Below are 19,072 nucleotides of genomic sequence, written 5' to 3' on the forward strand. Positions count from 1 at the left end.
TTTGGTTTGCAGTCTTGGCTGTAGTTCTCTTCCTCCAAAGTCTGGAAGGAGCTGTAAAGTTAAGAGTCAGTTCTCTCCAAAACTTACTTCCCTTCTGAAAATGCTGGAAAACATTCTTGGGGCGATAGTATTAACACCTCCTTAGTTGGGGAGAAATAAGGTAGGCAGCCAATTTCTCCTACTGCTCTGAATTGATTCACGCTTTGTATGGTACTTGAATGCTTTCAGTATGCATTGTTTCTTGTAATGTTCTCATTAAATGTAAATGAGAGTTTTGAATTTTGTTATATTCTCAATGACATAGAAATTGGATTCAAAATACTGTAAGATGTGGCATTAGCACAGATGTGGCATTAGTAAATAATTTGAGGAAATAAGATACCAGCTGAGTTTTTGTGTCTACTGATAGAGGACTTGAAGCTCAGGCAAGTCTTTGGCATCTAGACTTGCTAAAGTTTCTCCCCACCATGCAAATATGTTTTATTTCCTCATGTCTCTAGAGCTCTTTGAAGTGCAATCGTCCAGTCCACCCACCACTGATTGGAAGTTTTGATCAGGTCATTGGCGCGGCAGTGCATTATTTACATCTCATGTGAAAATACAGCAAAAATTTGTACGGATGTTTAACAGTGAAGATGTGCCTGTGAAATTTCACCAGGTAATGAGCTAGATGAAGTGCTAATTCCAGCAAAATCTTTCTTACACCGCCTTGCTTTTATTCAGAAAAGATTATTGCATTTCCAATAGTAAAAGAATTCTGTAAGGATATAATTTTGATGTCCTTAGTGGAATTTGTATTCCTTGAAGTTTTGCACTTGTACTTGAGACAGAGAAATTACTTGTTTAGGATTATGAGTTGGTCACTTGAAGGTGTCTTAAAATCACGTGTAGTCTGCTCACTTATGGATTCACATTCTTGGCATGTTTGCCCAGTAGAATTGACTTGACAGGGGCTTCTCTAGCTGTGACTTCCCTGTATATGGGCAAATTTCACTAAATTTGATTACGGCCATGTCTCAGTGGCAGCTATACTTCACAAATGATCAGTAGATAAAATACTTTAGTCTTTTGTTTTAAGAGAAGGCTTGGCACTTGCTTCTTGGAAAGTATATAATTAAAGCAGAAAAATAGGTGTACAGTTGTAGAACTGGAGAAATTGAGGCAGAGTGTGCAAAAGACAATGACAGAGATGAAGATGTATCTCTGATGCTGAATCCAGTGCTTAAAAGGGCCTTGTGTGGTAAGACGGAAACCTAGAGGTTCACTTTCCTTTGGGATTTTTCTGGGCTTATTGCAGCTGCCAGGGCGTCAGTGTAAGCCCCGTGCTCAACACCATGTGAGAGATGTGATTCACCTCCTGCAGAGTGTTTCTTCTTCAAGGCAGAATCTTTTGTATTTTTTTCATGACACCTCCTAACATTAGTAACTGACTGTTTTTCTGGTTCACTTCTGTTGGGTTTTACTCTGGCCTAACTGTTAAGCACTGTTACAGGAGGAAACTTTCTGCTTCTGATTTCTTTGTGTTACACACCTGTGAGCCACAGGACAAAGTGGATCGAACCAAAAGTTTCCCCTTCTCTCCTCTCCTGGTTTATCTCCTGGTTTATCTGGTCAGGGTGGTCTACTCTCCATCAGCTCTCTGATCTGCTTCCCAGGGTCATTTCAAGAACATCCATCTTTGGTATAAGAGGGTGGAGTGGCCAAGAGAGACCAGAGGCATAGGTAATATAGAACTGTTCCTTCTGGGACCAGGACCAGGTTACAGTGGGGTAACACGCTGAGGACCTGCAGCTCTAGCATCAGCCGCTTTTCTATGCTGGATTAAAGGGAATGGTGCAGATGCTGCTCAGAACAAACAGCAAACCCCATGAAACAGCAGCACTGTCAGGGGCAGGAGGGAAGATATTGCCCAACACATCTCTCCATCTTAACATCATGGATAAATACATGGACATCCAACAGCTTATCCAAGTGGAAAGAAAATATGAGACTTCAGAGAAAGCATAGGCTTTCTTCTGAGGCTTGGGTCAGCCTGTGAGGACGTTGCACTGGTCTGTTCACTTTACTCTTGGTCTTGTATATGGCTGAGAGCGTGTTGTGTTGTGTGATCTGTCAGGTGACAAAATAGGTGTGCAGCTGCTGTGGGTGTGCTGACTGGTATCTCACTTCAGACACTTTCTGCAGACAGCAGCAGTACCAAGTGTTGATCTCTGTTTAAACCATTCCATAGCTAGAAGGCAGTTGAATGACTCAGTTGGCTGCTGCACAAGAGAACTACTGAAGATATTGCTTGTTTAATTTATTTCATTTCATAAGCAGACTTTTGGGGGCACGTGAGGCTTCAAAAGACCTTTCTACTCTGAAAAAGAAAAGAAGGTTCCTTTGCGCATACTGCTTTAGGCCCGTATTTCAAAATGACACGTTGGTATCACAGATCGTGGGGCTGCACACATCACTCATGATGCATTGCTCCCTATCCACAGAGTTCCTCCACTTTATGATCAAAATAAAACACTTGAAATATGTTCTGCTCTGCCAGGTGGGAGAGCGAACAAAATACTGGAGGGGAACCTTTAAGTAGTATCTCTCTGGAATTATTTACAAGATTGCACTATTTTTCCCACAACCTATTCCCTGTTTCTCCTCCTCCTTTCCTTCAAATATTCTGACTGGTGCTGACAGAAATTATTAGAGCTTATGAGTGATAATATAATTCAGTTTTCCTCAAGGAGAGATGCTATCAGAGAAGTGTTTTTTAAAATATACTGGTTGAAAAGAGCCATCTTTCTTCCTGGAAGAACAGTTATTAATCTCTTACCAGCACATTTTCATATAATTTTGAACATTTTTTTCCATGCTGTGATATTATAAACCCCGGCATTTGTGTCAGTTTTGATGCACTGCAACATGCAGGAACATGAAAAGCCGTAATTACCACTGTGGTCATTTGAATTGCTAACCAGATCCTGACATTTCTAAATCGGACCAATTTCTTAGTGATCCAGAAGTAAGCCTGGGTGCCACATGAGCTGCATTTCAATTAGGCAAGTCAACATTCAAAAAGAAAATGTGGAGCACTCACATCCCCAAAGCATTGCTAAAATAAAGAAGTGCTTTGATGGTATTCTATTGCCTCCTCTAGACCGAATGTTTTGTTTGTGAGGATTTGCTGATAAAATTTTAGTTTCTGTTCATTTTGATGCATTTGAATTGTTCAAAAAGGTCTCTTTAAGAAATTTTTTCTGCAACCTTTAATTCTTTGTAATGGATATACTTATAGCAACCTGCTCTGAGGTTTGTGTGTGAATGTACTATGTACCCTTAGAGGTGTAAGCTCTCAGTTCTCCTGAGGGTTTGAGTCACTTCATACTCTGTGCCCAGATCATTTGGGTTTGTTGCAGTGCAAGTCTCATAACTGGATTTCAAGGTGCCTGGAGAGCTCAGTTTTAGCTCTGGATGCACATCTCCAGGTTGCTGCTCGCTGCTGATGCTCTGTTGGCTGGTGTTACCTGGAGGGGTTATTTTGTTACAGCCCTGCACCTGCACGGGCTCCGAGGAGGGAGTGTGACAGGGAAAGAGAAATGTTCGAGTGATCAACAGCCCTACAAATGAAGGGTGTGACACCCTGTGACATCATAAGCTTTATTTTTCAAAGAGTGATTCAAGGGCTCTCAGCATCCCAAACCAGTAAAATAAAATACGTAACTTCTTTTTTTAAAAGAAGATTCATGGACTTTTAGCCTATTGGACCTGAGGGATGTGGCATTAATATGTAAAAGGTGTCTCTTTTACTTGAGGCTGCAGAAAACCATACAGCAATCATCTGAGGGGCTGGGAGAGTGAGAAGAAAGAATATTTACTTTTATTCTGCAAAACAAGAGTGGCAGTTCCAAAAATGTTTTCCACTTCAGCAACTATGGAAAATACTAGATTAGATGGGGAAATAAAGCAGGAAATAAATTGAAATGTGTTTGAATTAGTGGGAAATGCTTTTATATTACTATCTTTTTTTCTTATTATTTACTTCCAAAATTTTGTAGCTGAAAACCTGAAAATCTGATTTTTATTTCTACCCCCTCTTCTTTTTTTCTTTGAAAAGTGCTAGAGTGTTTTCCCCCAGAGAAAAGGTGAATTCTTGACTCAGTATGGGGAGGTCTGTTCTTTTTCTGTTGTGGTCAAAATCATCTTTTTCCTTAAACTGGCGTTCTGCTTATTAAATCAAGGAGAGGAAGAAAGATGACAAAAGCCAGCTGCAGGCTCCTTTTGAAGGTCAGACTTCAACCTTTCATATATAGGGATTTCACCTTTCCTGCCTGACATTATCAGATTTGCATATATGTCATAATGTTTTTGTGTATTGAACTATGAAAATGTAACTAGAGAAATGAAGCTAAAAACTGACTTGAATTAACAGTTGTTTTCTCTATAACTTTTTTCTTTGTAGAGGATTGAGAGAAGTGCTTTAACCTGTTTTTGTGAAAGTATTTGGAATATATAATTTATATATTACTAACGTTCAGTGTAGTAGTTATTGGAATATCACTGCCAAAGTTACTGTTCCCAGTTTAAAGACATTGCTCTCCTCAAAGTGGATTTTTAGGTGTGTTTGCATGTCATGTGAGTTCTGGAGTGACTGAAGCAGTGGTGGTGATGATATGATGCGTGGTGTTTAATGTAGTCTTCTATGAGGTAAAGTTGGTCTTGAGAACACAGATGATTTGGACATACTGTGCTTTGCTCTCAAGTTGGCAGTGGATAATTTTCATGCAACAGATGTGTTTCATTATGGCTACCTGGGGCATGAAATAACTTCAACTGCTAAAACCAATGGGTTCAGTATGGTGCTGGGTGGTGCTGTTATTTTCACTGCAGAGATGTCTGGACACCTCACCCAAGGAGCCAAGCCCCAGGTACTGAGTGCTGTATACCTGGGTGTCATAATTTGAAATTGCCCCCCCCGGAGGCTGGGGGGGCTCAGAGGTGATTGGGTGCCAGGGCAGTGTTCCTTGGAGAGCCAGTCACTGTCCATGTTGTTCGCTTCTGCTCAAAATCATATATCACAGCACCGGAAATGGTTGGCAGTTCTGTCTTGGTTGTTTTACTATTGGTGTCTGCTGCCTGTAGGTGGAGAAGGCCAAGGGGTGGCTGGACTCCCTCTCTCCCCCTCTGGGGGGGAGGAGGGGAGCCCTGTGGCCCCCCTAACTCTGCCTATGCCAGAGTTAGAGACAGCATTGGAATGAGTGCATGTTTGTGGGGGATGCGACTCACAAACAACTGGTAAGTGGGAGAGAGAGAGGCAGGCCCTGCGGCCAGGCCCTCTTCTTCTTCCTCCCCCACCTTTGCAGCCAAGCTGCAGAGGAGGGCTGTGTTTTTCCCTCTCGCTGTTTAGTGAGAGTGGATGTGAGGCTCAGCACTGCAGCAGAGCCAAGTGGACGAGCCGGAGGAGGCTCGATTGCTAGGGAGGAAATCCCAGGCAAGAGTTGGAGACGGACCCCAGAGAGAGAGAGAGGGGGGCCCAGAGGATGTCTCTGCCGTGAACTAAAACGCAAGACAACCGAAAACCCGAGGAGAAATCAACATTCCAGGACGTGGACGCTTGATAAGCTGAACTACACTGCAGCAGCCTACGAACCGAGGTATGAAGCAGAGAGAGAGAGAGAGAGAGATCACACAGCAGCAGAAGAACGAGGACTCAAAGCTATCTTCTTGGACTTCATGAGGAGGAGACTGTGGCAATGGATTTGCCATATGCAGGATGGAAGAAGTCCTGTCAGAGATGGACTGGTGAGGAGAAAGAGGAAAACAGCTCAAATGTTATGGAGACAGAAGTTTTTAATGTGGTTTAAACATGTTTTCAAAATGGCTTTTGGTATTTTCTGCAAGGTTACTGTTTCTTCTTCCCGACACCCCCTGTGAGGGACTTGTCTCCCATACAAGTGTCCTGGGAAAGTGTTCTGAGGTGTTTCTCATTGGTCCTTGTTAACCCCTTCCTGTTGGCTGTTGACCCCTTACCTGAATGTTTTTTTCTGTGCCCCTGAACTTGTGATTGGCCCCCTTTTGACCCTCCTAAAAGCTTTATAAACCCCTTCCCCACAATAAACTTCCTCTTTCGTCCGTCCCTCCCAGGTGGTCTGTGTGGGCTCCTTGCGGGGTCGCTGGGCCACGTGCTGGGGCGGGGGGAAGGGCATTCACCTCGCAGGTAATGGGGCTGGCAGCCTAAGGCCTGGAGGTCTCCCCCATCCCACTAATCCGTCGTAGGAGACACTGCAACAAACAACTAGAACTTGGTGAGGGGGAACCCAGAACACTCCCACAGCAAAAGACTGTGTTACGTATCAGCCTTGAAAAGCTGCTCCTGGACTAAAGTTAAAGGAGGGGCTTGAAAGGACTGACTGATAGAAATGTAATATATATATATATATAGTTGCCTTTAGTTGTATAGTATTTATTTGTGTAAATAAATGTATATACTTCCCTCTTCCCCTACAGAAGCCTCTGGTCTGAAAGTTTCTCTCTGGTGTTAGGATAAATTGTGGGAAGGGGTGGAGGAAAGCCTGAAAATTGGATTTTAGATTTCTAATGTGGCTCTAACTGCCACACTGGGTAACAAAAAGCCTCTTCCAGACTCTGACAGCTTTAAAAACACACTTGAAAAGCATGTTGGCTACTGAAAAAAAAAAAGTCTATTCTGGTTGTGAAACTCCTATGTGGGGAAAAATAAGATAAACCTCTGTGTGACAAAAAGTCAATGAGTCACAATGTGTACAGCTACCGTTTAACTCGTTCCCTCTCTGGGTTCTGTCCTCCTGGCACGTCTCCAGCCTGTGCAGCCTGGGGTGGATCCCAGCGATCACCCATGAGCCTACTCCACTGGGGATGGTGTGCCTGCATGATGCAAAGAGTTCAGAGGCTGGGATTTTATAACAGCCTGTGCCTGGCCTGCTTGCTTGACCCTCCACCAGTATTCTCTGACTGACATGGGGTTTTTTGTTTGGTTTAAGGAGAAAATATGTAAATGAGTAGCCAATAACATCTATGTTTGGATCTATGGAGTCTGAAGTCCAGCATATGAAGCAGTGAATAAACTTTTTGTCATTTGTCCGTGGTTTCTTGCATCAGGTGCATCATTTTGCCTGAGCCAAGTCAGTCCCTTCTGCAGATGCTTTCCTAGGCATGGTCTACTCCCATGCACGCTGCCACTCTCCTGAATCTTGTTCTGACTGGAGAACAAATAGTAAGTTTCCTGGGGGGCATTGCTGCAGATGGGATTCCTACTGCTAATGAAAAACAGAATGTGTGTTGTGGATGTCTACAATGTGTTGTTAAATGGGAATCCCGTTTCTATGGCATTTTAGAAATACAGTAGAGAATATTGCTGTGGCTTTGTGTTTTAGGCTAGCCATGGTAAAAAACTGGAGGATTCTGACCCAGCCTGGAGAAGGGACAAAGGCTTACAGCCAGAGCAATGGTCACTGCCATCCGTCACTTCTTCACTCTTCTGTCTGACAGGAGACAAGGTGAACCTCTTCTCATCCCTTTGGGGGCACTCTGCCCCTTGTCATCTCTTCGTCAAGCAGCAGTGACAGCACCGACATGAGTAAGTGGCTTGCAGCTTCACACTGAACAAAACTTGTCAGCTTTAATTAGCATTGTTGAATGATGTCTTGAAAGCCTGTAGGTATAAACAGACGATTAAGCTGGTAGAATTAAAAACAGATGTTAGAATTTAACTCCCTAAATAACAACATCCCTCATCTCCTCCCCATTAAAAAAAAAAAATCTAATGTCAGTTAACGCCTAATTCTATTTATATATTTCTCATTAACATGCAGATTGAGTATAATGTATTTAGGAAGACAACATGCTTTTTATTTTGAATGGAGGTGGCTGTTGGAATTTGTCAAATCTTTCTGTTATTCCCTTGTTCCTAGCCACTTGTCCAGACAGAAGGGACTTGACTTAAAAACCGGCCAGGCCATATTTCAGATTCCATAAATTCCTGATCCTCCAGAAGAGGGTAAAAAAATTCTGTACTAAAATCCTAGAAATTATCATCTGGACTACTAGAATACACTGAAAACTCTTAATGGGAAATTCTTTCAATGCAATAGATATTTTAATATGAGGAACCCCTTCTAGACGTGCTGTTTTCATGGTCCCTGTCCCTTTCCAAAGCAAGATGGTAATTGTGGCCACATTCAACTGGAAACTGGAGTAGGTTTAGTATTCATCTGGATTGCACAGCCTCTGACCATGGCTGTGGCATGAGATGAAGCACATGCTTAGCCAGCTCTATACCAGCTTATCTAACAAGGGAGAGGAAGTGGAAAGAAAAGACCTCATGACTCCCTTAGCCCTCAGGTAAATCTACATCTACTTTGGTTTGTCTTCAGTGGGTTTTTTTTTGGTAAATGCCCCTTGAAATACAACCTGAAAGTGTTAGAGGCCAGGCTGGCCGGTGCTTGGAGCAGCCTGGTCTAGTGGAGAGTGTCCCAGGCCATGGCAGAGGGGTGGAGGTAGATCATCCTTATGGTCGCTTCCAAACCAAACCCTTCTGGGACTCTGTGAATCCCTTACGTTGCACTAAGTTTACAGAGCACAAGTGAACTTTGGCTTTTATTTATCTCAAAAATCTGGATTTAGGCTGAAGGTGCACAATGTCTTGGAAGGAGGATCATGGAGGTGAACACAATCTTGGAACAAAAGTAAGCCCAATATGGAGACATGCAATGCTTTCTGACTGAGTGAGAATGTGTTTCCTATCCATGAATCTAAGGATTCCATGATGCTGAAGATGGCACCCAAGAATATTTTGAATGGCATTTGGCAAGACTACCCTGTTGTGATAGGGGAAAGAGCTGAGAGAAATGGTCTTTTCAGAATAGTGTCCTGCAAATGTGGCCAGAGTGGGATCCTTGTGGAAGGCACAACAGCTTTCCTCTGCATCTCCTGGCTCCACTGTCTCTACCCTTAACACTGACGTTGGAAACAGAAAATACAGGTTCTCTGAGGCAGAATGCAGCACGTCCCAGTAGCAGGAACACAACTGGGAGCGCAGCTTTTCCCCACCACCTCCTTAAGGAGTCCAGATCTTTGGGAACTTCTTTAAAGATAAACTTTCCTACTGGTATGTACCAGGAGAGAAATTCAGTCTCTGATCTAACTTCTATTGCCATTTGAAAGTGATATATTTTTCCGGACGACAAATTTGATGTCAGACTTCCCTATTGGAGTTTACTGCCACCTGAGGACCAAGAAATGAGCATAGGTGTACTTCCTAGTGACTAATTGGAATGCTTTCTTTCAACTATTAGTCATTGTTTTTCCTGCAGGCTAGACCTGTATTTGTCATGAGCTGCAAATTCTCCAATAAATTATGAATAGGCATGTAAATGTTTAAATCCATGTGTTTGAATGAGAGGCAAGTAGAAAGTAAGAGCAATTCTTGATCTGCTCTGATTTTCACAATGTGACAGACTGTCATGGTTAAAAGGACCTTCATAGATTTTTTTATTCACTTTTATATTATTTGCTTGATGTAAAATTTAGGTGGAAAAAAAAGAGAATCATGGTGAGGTGTCAAGTTATAACTTAATTACTTCTAGAGAATATACAACTGAACGTGTACAGTGCTATGATATAAAAATAAAGTACATGTTAAATAGATTGCTGAAATATGCAGCTTGAGGACACATCTTCCATTTTTTTTCCTGTCTGTCTGATGCTCAAGGCTTGATAAGACGCGATTAGTCTCCAAATCATTAATATGATACTGCTATAAAACATTGCTTCTGTTTCTATTCATTTCACTGGAATCTGTCCTGCAAGTGAATTTGTGTTCTGCCCCCCAGAAGAAAGGGCAGTTATAACTGAAATAACTGGGGTTTTCTTCTGTTCCAAAGCATGTATATGGTAAAATTAACATGTGCAGTTTAGATTTCCTCTGATTTATGAGGGAAGTCGTTGGTTATGGAAGATGTCTATGCATGAAAGGCTCCCATGTATGAAAATTACATTTGAACCCCTTCTTGCAAGTTCATATGAATATAAGTCTTTAAGAACGCAGAAAGGAGGATGTGTAGGAAGACTGTCTGGGGACGTGAAGGAAGATCTGCGTCACCTGGGTTCTGGTGGGTGGGGATAATTGAGCAGTGCAACCTCACCTCTGCAGGTGGTTGTGTTATTCCTTCAGTCACATTGCTTTGAGCTGGACCAGCAGTTTGATAGCTACTTTTGGAAGATGATTCTCGTGGTTGAAGATTTTTCTATTTTAAAAAATAACAAACACCAGCACAAAAAAACCCCCCAAAAACAAAACAAAAATTCTCCCAGGGAAATATAGGTTCTGGTAATTAATATGACCATGGTTCTACTCCTAAATTGGCTTTTACTGTCACCTTGTTACAACTGGCCTACATTTTCAGTGAAATGAAATCTGAAACTTTTATTGAAACTATAAATTTGGTATGAAATTTTTTCACTGAAGTAGTTAACCCTTAGAAGGACATCCCTCTAGACAAGGGGGATCCTTCACTGAGGAATTTGTGACTTCTTTTCTAAAAGAAGTAGTCACATTGAAACAGAAGTGATGTTCCTGTTGCAGGAACACACTGCTGAAGCTGTGTCATGCTGTAAGGGATGAGAACTTTATGATTTTTCACTGAAAAGACTCTGATAATGTAATATTTTTCTCCTGTGTTATTTAGAACAAAGATCAGTCATGATGACACCGATTCTCTGTTTTGTTAGGAGGATCTTAACTAAACTGTAGTTGCAAAATTATAAACTGTCTTTTGAGAAAGATTAATTCACACTGGAATTGGGAATAAAGGACTACAGGAATGATATGGGGAATGAAGAACTCATAACAAGAGACAGAATGAACTAGCTCAGGTGTCTGCTGTGTGGCATTTCCTTGTGCTCCTCAAGCTTACTTTTAGATAAATTTGTTTCTATCTCGTCAGTCTGGTTTCTCAGCAGAGTCCATGTTTCTCAAAAAAAACCATTTGTGTTTAAATATCTGAAGCATATCCTACAGTGATAAATACACTGCTACCTACGGGAAAGCAGGAAAGCTCAGAAAAGTCTATCTGGATCAGGTTTTCCACACTGATGTCTTCTCCACATCATGTTTTTTGGCTATACTGGTGAAAATTTTTTCCTGTGAAATACAAAGCTCTAGAAATAATCCTTACTGGATTTTTCTTGGCTGGTGATGTTGAAAGCTTTATTATACTTCCCTGCAGTTGGTACAGTTTTGCTGCCAGCTTGCTCTTTGGGTTTGTGTGTTTCTCATTCATTTTCAAGGAGTTTAATACCATGGAATGCAGAGACCACAACTGTGACATTAGATTAAAAAAAAGATAGTCATGAAGAGGGGAAAAAAGACTGTATTTAATTGAGTCCAAAATACTGAGATTTTTTTTTTTTTTTGCGTGTTTTGGTTCGTAATAGTTGATGAATTCCTTTGTCTATTCTCCTAACATTGTCTGTGGTTTCTTGTTTAATTTATTTAATAGCAATAATTTCAAAATCAACAAGAAATGAGAAAAAACAAATCCCCAAACCCAAGCTTGTACCTCCTTGGCAGAGCAAGCTCTGCTACACATGTCCTGGCTGAAACTTGAGCAGACTCTCTGTTCATACCCTGAGCTGGAACATGGTCTGTGTCCATTTATGTGGAAGAGAGTCTTGCCGTGAGTTCACGGGGCTTTACTTCACACTCTCTCTGTAGTAGTGGTTTATCAGTCAGAAATTTGATTACTTGTGGGATTTTGTGAGGGGTTTTTTTTGTTGTTTGTTTATTTTATAAGACTTCAGCTGGCTCATCCATTCGCTTCACATTTAAAAATGCAACTGTGGTAATTCTTTAAACCTTCAGTCCATGTTTTGGCAAATACACACATCTCTGTAGTTAATATCACATGGACATAACTGTTTTCCTCTGTGAAAAAGCTGGCCAGAAATTCTACTGTAATAACTGTCTGTAATGATAGAAAATATTGGTTAACGAAGAGAAATCAGAATCCTCTTAGGATTTTATTGCCTTAATCTTGAAAAACTTTAGGTTTTCCATGTGGTTTTAAGACTTGCAGCAAATTTAAGATTACTAATGATGGAAAACAGAGCGTGTTTGAATTTTGGTTTTTTGTTCGAGTAGAGGATGACTTTTACTCCATGGGCAGAGGGACAGCCTCAAATCTCTCAGTGGTGCAAACCACCTGGTTCTTTCTCTGTAACCTGATTCTTTGTTTCCCTTCATAGATAGACTTCTGCTTTGGAAAAATTGGACGTAATACCACCTAGTGGTCTCGTACTTCCAAGAGGAATGTCCAGAAGGCCTTCTCCTAGATTACAAGTCTGTAGAGAAGGTTAAAAACTAATAAATAAAAATATCTGTTTCACGCAAAAATATGTGATGCTTGCATCGAGGAGGGTAAGAAGATTACTTTCACTAGACTGTGGAAGAACACTAACATGTGTTACTTAGATTGATGAATACCAGATGGAAGTCACGCAGAATGTTTTCTGTAGTATGCCTAAGTATTGCTGTCAGTTTTTCAGTTTTTGATATAGCAAGAGACAGTTGTACTTGCTTTAGAAAGTGGAGATAAATGCCTGCAGACTCTAAAATCTGTCTAGGAGAAGCACTGTAACTCTAAAAGTTCAGTGATCCTTCCTTTTTTGTCAAAATATTGAGAGTCTGACTATTAATAGAAGTTCTTGGTATGGACTCTCCTCATAGCCATTAATGCAGATAAGTGGCTTTTTTCACAACTTTATTTTTTGTGAATTTTTATTTAAATTTTAGATGTACATTCTGGTTTTCCTCTAATAACCAAAGATGCATGTTGAAATGTTCACTAAAAAGCCTTTCATGGGTAACATTTGACTGCTGAATTTCATTCTTCTGTTTCTTTTCCCCAGCACTTTGTCCATCTTGCCCATTTGGGTGTGGCTGCATTTAATCTACTTCAGAGGAGTCATGTCAATTGTGCCCTAAAACAATGAGCTGTGCAGTGCCAGCACAATCATCTTGTGTGCGTGCTCGTGTTTGCTTTGCTAACTGTGTTCACTTACTGACTGTCCTTTGGTGAGAGAAGCAGTAACAAATCCGGACATATTATAAGGTGTTGGTCTACTGAAATACCCTCTCATGCAGCTGCTTTGTCACTGTCTTTTGATGGCTTTCTCCCTCAGTGGGTTTACTCTCAAGGGGTTTAACTGACTTCATTATTTTGTTACTTCTAGTATTTAATCTACTGGTCTGCAGTGATTTCTCTTTTGTACTCTTAGCCTGGGATCTGGGCCTAGTTTGGGTGTGATTTCCCCATGGCTATTAATTGTTTCCACCAACCCCTTTTGTGACAGTTTGGTATAATTCTGTTGAGACCAGTTTGACATAATTTCGGGTGAGACTAGTAATAAATATTAGAAATCCATATTGAAAAACTGGTTGATAGACTGTTTTTTGTGGCCTGCCTGTAGAAGGGTTCAAAAGAGACTGTGAATCATGTGGTGGTTTAGGGAAAAACAGTTCTGTAATCCCTTTCCTTTGGGAAAAGAGAGTGAGATTCTAAGTGTTTGCAAAAACTCTGGCTGGGGAACTGCAAATTGTTTCCAGTTGCTGAAAGCAGCCCAGTTTCCAAAGGCAGAGGAGTGTGTGGTACCTCCCACAATCAGCAAATCCAACCAGTTCTCGTTCCTTTGCCATGGAAGAGCTGAGCTGCTGCTGACCAAGGAGACTGCACAAAACTGGAGCAGCCAAGTCAAGGAGAGAGTACAGCAAGTTTGGTTTAACATTTTTGTGAAATACAATTAAATTACTGCCCAGAGGAATAGGATAATAACTTAGGATAATAGTTGCAGCTGGTTGTGAATTTTCAGTGACTTTTTTTATATTAAAAAATACTTGCTTCTCAAAATGAGAAAAATATTTTCTTGAAATTTAGTTGCTTGGTTAAAACTTTCAAGAAGAGTTCCTAGTATGAGTCTTCTGAACATGAAAGAGATGCACCCCTGTAACTGTTTGAAAGCCTAGTTAGAGCACTCATCCACGATGGAAGATGGGCATCCTTTAGTCTCCTTGCTTTGCTTCATCCTAATGGTCCTTAAATCTAGCTGGAGGCAACAGGTGGATGGACACAGAGACCACAGTGCCTGCAGTGATTGATAAAGTTACTCTGTGTGGCACCTCTCTGCTCCCCAGGGACCAGGTAGCTGAGCCACTCCTTGAATGCGTCATTTAAGTGCTACATTTTGCAAGAAAATCGATGATGTTTACTTTAAAAATCACTTGGTAAATGCTCCATTACGGCTCCATTAGCCACTCAAAGCTATGCAGCCCCCACTCCTAAGTCTGAGTACTCTGTTATTGAGACTAACCAAGCTCGTGCCTGGGCTGAGTTCTGCAGTGACAGTTCTGCAGGTGCACTGCCCTGTGCTGGGCCCCTGCTTTGCAGCAGTCTGGGAGCACGTGAAGTAAGGTAAGCAGAGGAAATTGGAACAGTTTCATGTTCTCATCAGGCATTTAGGAGCAGACACGAACTAGGATGATCTGATACTTCAAGTCTGTCAGAGACAGATACCAAAAGCCTGCTGCGTGGTTTGGGTTTGTTGTGTTGCAAGAAGCTTTTGGTTGCTTATGGCCTGCAAGGCAACTGGAAGGCCAGACTGCTTCTAATCTGTCTCGTGTATAAAATTCCTTCCTCTCACATTGTCTCTCTGTACAGTACTGTCTCTGTGTATCCCCCTCTTCACAGCAGTAGCACGCAAAATCAGGTGTTGGCTAAAATAACTTTTTTTTAGGGAAGATGGTCATGAGTGGAGAAGAGACACAATGTGCTGTTATTTAGAGAATAGAGGAATCCAGGTGAATTTGTAAATGTCTAAAATGTCAAGGGGAGTGACTGATTGCTAGTAATTGTGGGAGCTGTGCATGCTGCACTGAGCTGCTGGTCAGGGGAGCTCTTCAATGCCATCATAAAGTACAATGCACAAACACTATGTGCATGCATGTTGTACTACAGCTGAGGCCAGGATTGTGGGTTGTAGTTTTTCCTCTGTGTTCTGTTAGTGCAGGATGAGGAATTCAATAGTTGCCTCTCTGTCCCATGATATGGATGTCCACAACATGTGCTTCAATGGGAAAGAGGAGAGGGAGTGGTGAGGACCAGGGCTGTTGTAGATCAAGCACTAGAAGTTTTAAGTAGAGAACCATTTCATGTCATTCAGGGCAACAGGATTACAGGGATTTTTTCATTTATTTCCCAGCTTCCAGCTTGCAGTACCTGATTTCAATGCTCTCCTCTTGGGGAAGAGTTCTGTTCTGCTGTTCTCCCATGGCAGGTTTGTTGGGTGCCTTGGAGAACGAGATAGTACATGGAGTCATCACATCCTGCTTGATTGCAAGGGGTGCAGAGATAAACCTTCACTGGGCAGGAATGTCCCTCTAACTTAGCAGTTAAGAAATATGTTAGAATAATAGTACAGGTAACATGCAGTGAAACAGCCATCATCTTCCTTTTCAATGGACTTTTTAAGTTGTAAAACCATTGAATTTTAGTCACAGTTGGATTTATGTTTATCTTTCTGACTGTAGTAGCAAGGCTGGTTAGGTATTTATTTGTATATTTCTGGATGAGGGATTTTTCCAGAACTCACTTGAAGGTCTAGTGCTTTTGAAAATCCCCTCCTGTGAAATTCAGGGAAAAGAAAAAATTAACGCAAATGGTTCTAGAACGATGGGGAAAATAGTGATGAAACGGTAAAAAGAATACTGAGAAAATTACTTTTTCATTCTAAATCTAATTACATGCAGTGTGTTCTAATACAAAGCTGCGTGCTGCTGAGGAAGGGATAAAATATTTGTGCTCCCTGTGATCGGATGAGTGGGAAGGGGCAGTGCAGGCCTATCCCCAGGTGATGGTGCTCTGGCTCCACGGCAGTTTTCTCATACCAGGAAATCACTTCTCTTACACGGCGCTTTCCATGGAGCTCAGCCCCACAGTGCTGTCACTTGGGACTCCTGGCCAAGGCTTGCAGTGGTAGGGAAAGAAAACGGCTTCCTGCTCCATAGAGTGAGACCCGCAGTGAAGAATGGCTGGTGCTGCAGTATCTGTTCTTAGGGGGAAATTTGGGATAATCTTAACCTTTTGAGTGCTCTGTACTGCTGCGCTGTACTCATACAGTCGGCTCTAATATACGGAGAGGGAAAGTGTCCTGTAAAACTGTTTGTTACTCTTCCTTTAGCTTCTGCAAACCTCGTGTCACATCCTGAACACCACAGAGGCAAGTAACCTTCAGGAAATTGTCATGGTATGGCCATGAGATGCAGCATGTGTTATCAAAGAGCATGTGTAGAAGCATAGTAACTTTTCTTTGGAGCATCACAGAGCACTGCATTTTCTACTAAGTCTTAGTAATCAGAAGCATCCAAAGAATTAGGAACACCAACCTCCTGAACTTTGTTCAGTTGGAGCTCTTAGTATTTACTCATAAGATCCTCGGTGAATATGTTACAGCAGCTTAGCAAGCAACTCCTCAGCCAAACTTCAACAATTGAGCATCTGTGTGCTCCTGGTTGATAAATGTGAGTGGTTTAACCACCATCATATGTCATTATGTTGAAGTAGATAGTGTTTTCTTCAGTAGTTGGTGAGTCTTGGAATGGCACTCAGTATTTGCCATCATATTGCTTTTAGCAGAGCAATCTGAAAGCTGCATAAGCAGAGTGAGGTCCTAAATGATTGGTTTCACTTGATCTATACAGGGAGGTGAAGTTCAGTTACACATATGGCCTTTTCACCACATTATTGATTTTGGATGTGATTCTTAAGTACAGAGCGATCATAGAGGATTGTGGGTAATTAAGGATATGGCAGTCTTCCTGTTCTTTGGTATCTCAGTTTTAACTGAAATTTCCCAGCTAAGCCTTTTACATTCATACTGAATTCCCTTAACTGTCTTTAGGGGTTAATCCATGAGCAGTTTAGTGCTTGTTTAAAGTATCTCAACCAAAGTTGACTGTAAAGACTCAAGTAGTACTCAGGGCATTTTAAAAAGGTTGTAGTTTAATGGTTGCAGAATGAAGTTTTTTTCTCTTATTTGAGGCATAGTAGCACTGTAACACCTGTTTGAGTGTGCCATCAGGTGGTCTTGTCTAGGTGAGTTTTCTTTGCTGGGGGAAAGGCTGCCAATGGATCGACGTTTGAATGCTTAGCTGCTTGTTCTATCAGCTCAGTGGGTAACCTTACTGTCAAGAGTGCCTCTGTCACCGGTGGCAGAGAGTCCAGGGCTTGGGCAAAAGATGTTTCCTTCAGGTAGGTTTTCCTCAATTACAGTGTAGCTGTGTGATATTTTTGGGTGTGGTATGATAACAAAGAAGCATCACATGCAGTTTCCTCTGGTTTTCTTTCTAACTGGTGAAGTCTCCCATCCCTTTGCTTTCTTTCACTTTGATTTAGGATTTGCACTATTTTAGTTGTTTGGCTAATTGAAACCATATAGACAGAATAGCACTGAGAGTGCTCACATCTCTCAGCTGATAGTAGCAGGCAATAAGACACGATGGGGACAGATCCAAGAAAAACTGAAGGAGCTTTGCTTTGGGGTGGGAGAAGAAACAGTGAAAGGATAAGTTCTATCTTGACTCTGTGTACTGATGTCACAAGTAAATTTAGTGATCCAGCTACTTGCAAATTCTTTACAAATGATTGCTACTGTGGCCGACATGATGCACATTTTCAGACAAATTAAGTTTAAAGACACTTTTTAAAGAAACCTTTAATTTGCTCTTTCTGACTCCCACGGGCTATACTCCTCCTCTGTTCGGAGCTTTCTAACATCATTATGTATCCAAGCTATGAAAATGTATGAATCATTAGAATAGACATTTCTAGCAGTGATGACAGAACACAGAGGTTTACTTCAGCTTTGATAAGCATCTTCAGATGCGTATGCTTAGCTATTCAGGTTTACAGGATATACAGTTGTTTTGATGCAGAAATCGAATTCTTACAGAATTGCAACTTTTTGCCAGATGATCCCGTTTCCCTCTTGCCAGGCTACAGACAACAAGATATTAGGTATTTTTCTCCGCTCTGCTGCTCTAGTCCTAAACAGGATCTGGAAGTGAAAACTGGATGTGCAAAAGGAAATGGAGAAACAAGAATTAGATGTTACTTAAAAGTCAGAGATCTTGTAGATTATAAGTGCATATGTACAAAAATGCACTTATTAGTGTTTTAAAAGATTTAGAGTGGTTTGTTGAACTTAATTCATCGGGTACGTTCAATTTTCTGAAAAGTCACTTTTTGAATTGCCACAAGAATTCGCACTCCATTTACTTAATTTTGTAAAATAAGGGAATAAGAATTAATATGGTGAAGGCTGCAGAAAGTCCGTGTTTTCATCAAACCACAAATACCAAAGTCGGCTTTCATCATCATCCAGATCTTCACTGGAATGAAGGCAGTGAGATGGCAAAAAAAAAAAGACAGATAAATCCATGATTCTGCACTACAGAACTGCAGACAATATTGTCCCCTTCCAACAGGTGGGGGTGGCTGGGTCATCCCCCAGGCCAGGGCACAGAACTGGTGCAGCGCTGTGAGAGGGAGGCCTGAACCAGCCCTCCTGGAGTGTCAGTCCTGACGTGAGGGGGAATGTGAGCAGCTCTATTCCCTCCTGGCAGTGGTCTGTGCTGCTGGAAACGTGGGGCACAGGCCTGAAGAGGGGTCTTGCAGGCTTACTTGCTCATCTTGCTGGCCTCTGCACAGCTGCAGCTGTGCTGCTCTGACAGTCAGAAAACCTTTGCTGCTGTTTCTTTTTATCCTTTTTTCCCCTTGTTTTAACCACGGCTATTAGTCCATAAGAAATGACTTTATTTCTCTGCAGCTTGATGTAATCTGCCAAATGTGGATAAATGTGTTGTATTTGTGAAGTCCTTTGGGTGCTAAAAAATGCAGGGTTGTTGTATGACAGCCAGGGAGGTGCTGCAGCTTTCTGTTTGGAGTGTTCTTGGCCTAAGTCTAATATGCAGGACTTTTCCCATGAGGGTTTGAATCCCAGG

The 19,072-nt window shown here is 41.6% G+C and overlaps 1 long non-coding RNA gene across 2 annotated transcripts in view; it reads left to right on the top strand.

Annotated features, from left to right (window-relative positions):
- The window catches only part of LOC120322928, a 38,348-nt gene extending 26,024 nt beyond the window's left edge, over positions 1–12,324 (top strand). For both annotated transcript variants that reach the window (XR_005562925.1, XR_005562924.1), the window contains 2 exons: positions 7,395–7,597; positions 12,265–12,324. This is a non-coding gene — a long non-coding RNA (uncharacterized LOC120322928). The remainder of the gene's footprint in view (positions 1–7,394; positions 7,598–12,264) is intronic.
- The last annotated feature ends 6,748 nt before the right edge of the window (positions 12,325–19,072 follow it).

This window comes from Pipra filicauda, unplaced genomic scaffold (assembly GCF_003945595.2).
Source record: "Pipra filicauda isolate LSUMZ 115617 unplaced genomic scaffold, ASM394559v2 scaffold16_size7369187_pilon, whole genome shotgun sequence".
NCBI classification, from domain to species: domain Eukaryota; kingdom Metazoa; phylum Chordata; class Aves; order Passeriformes; family Pipridae; genus Pipra; species Pipra filicauda.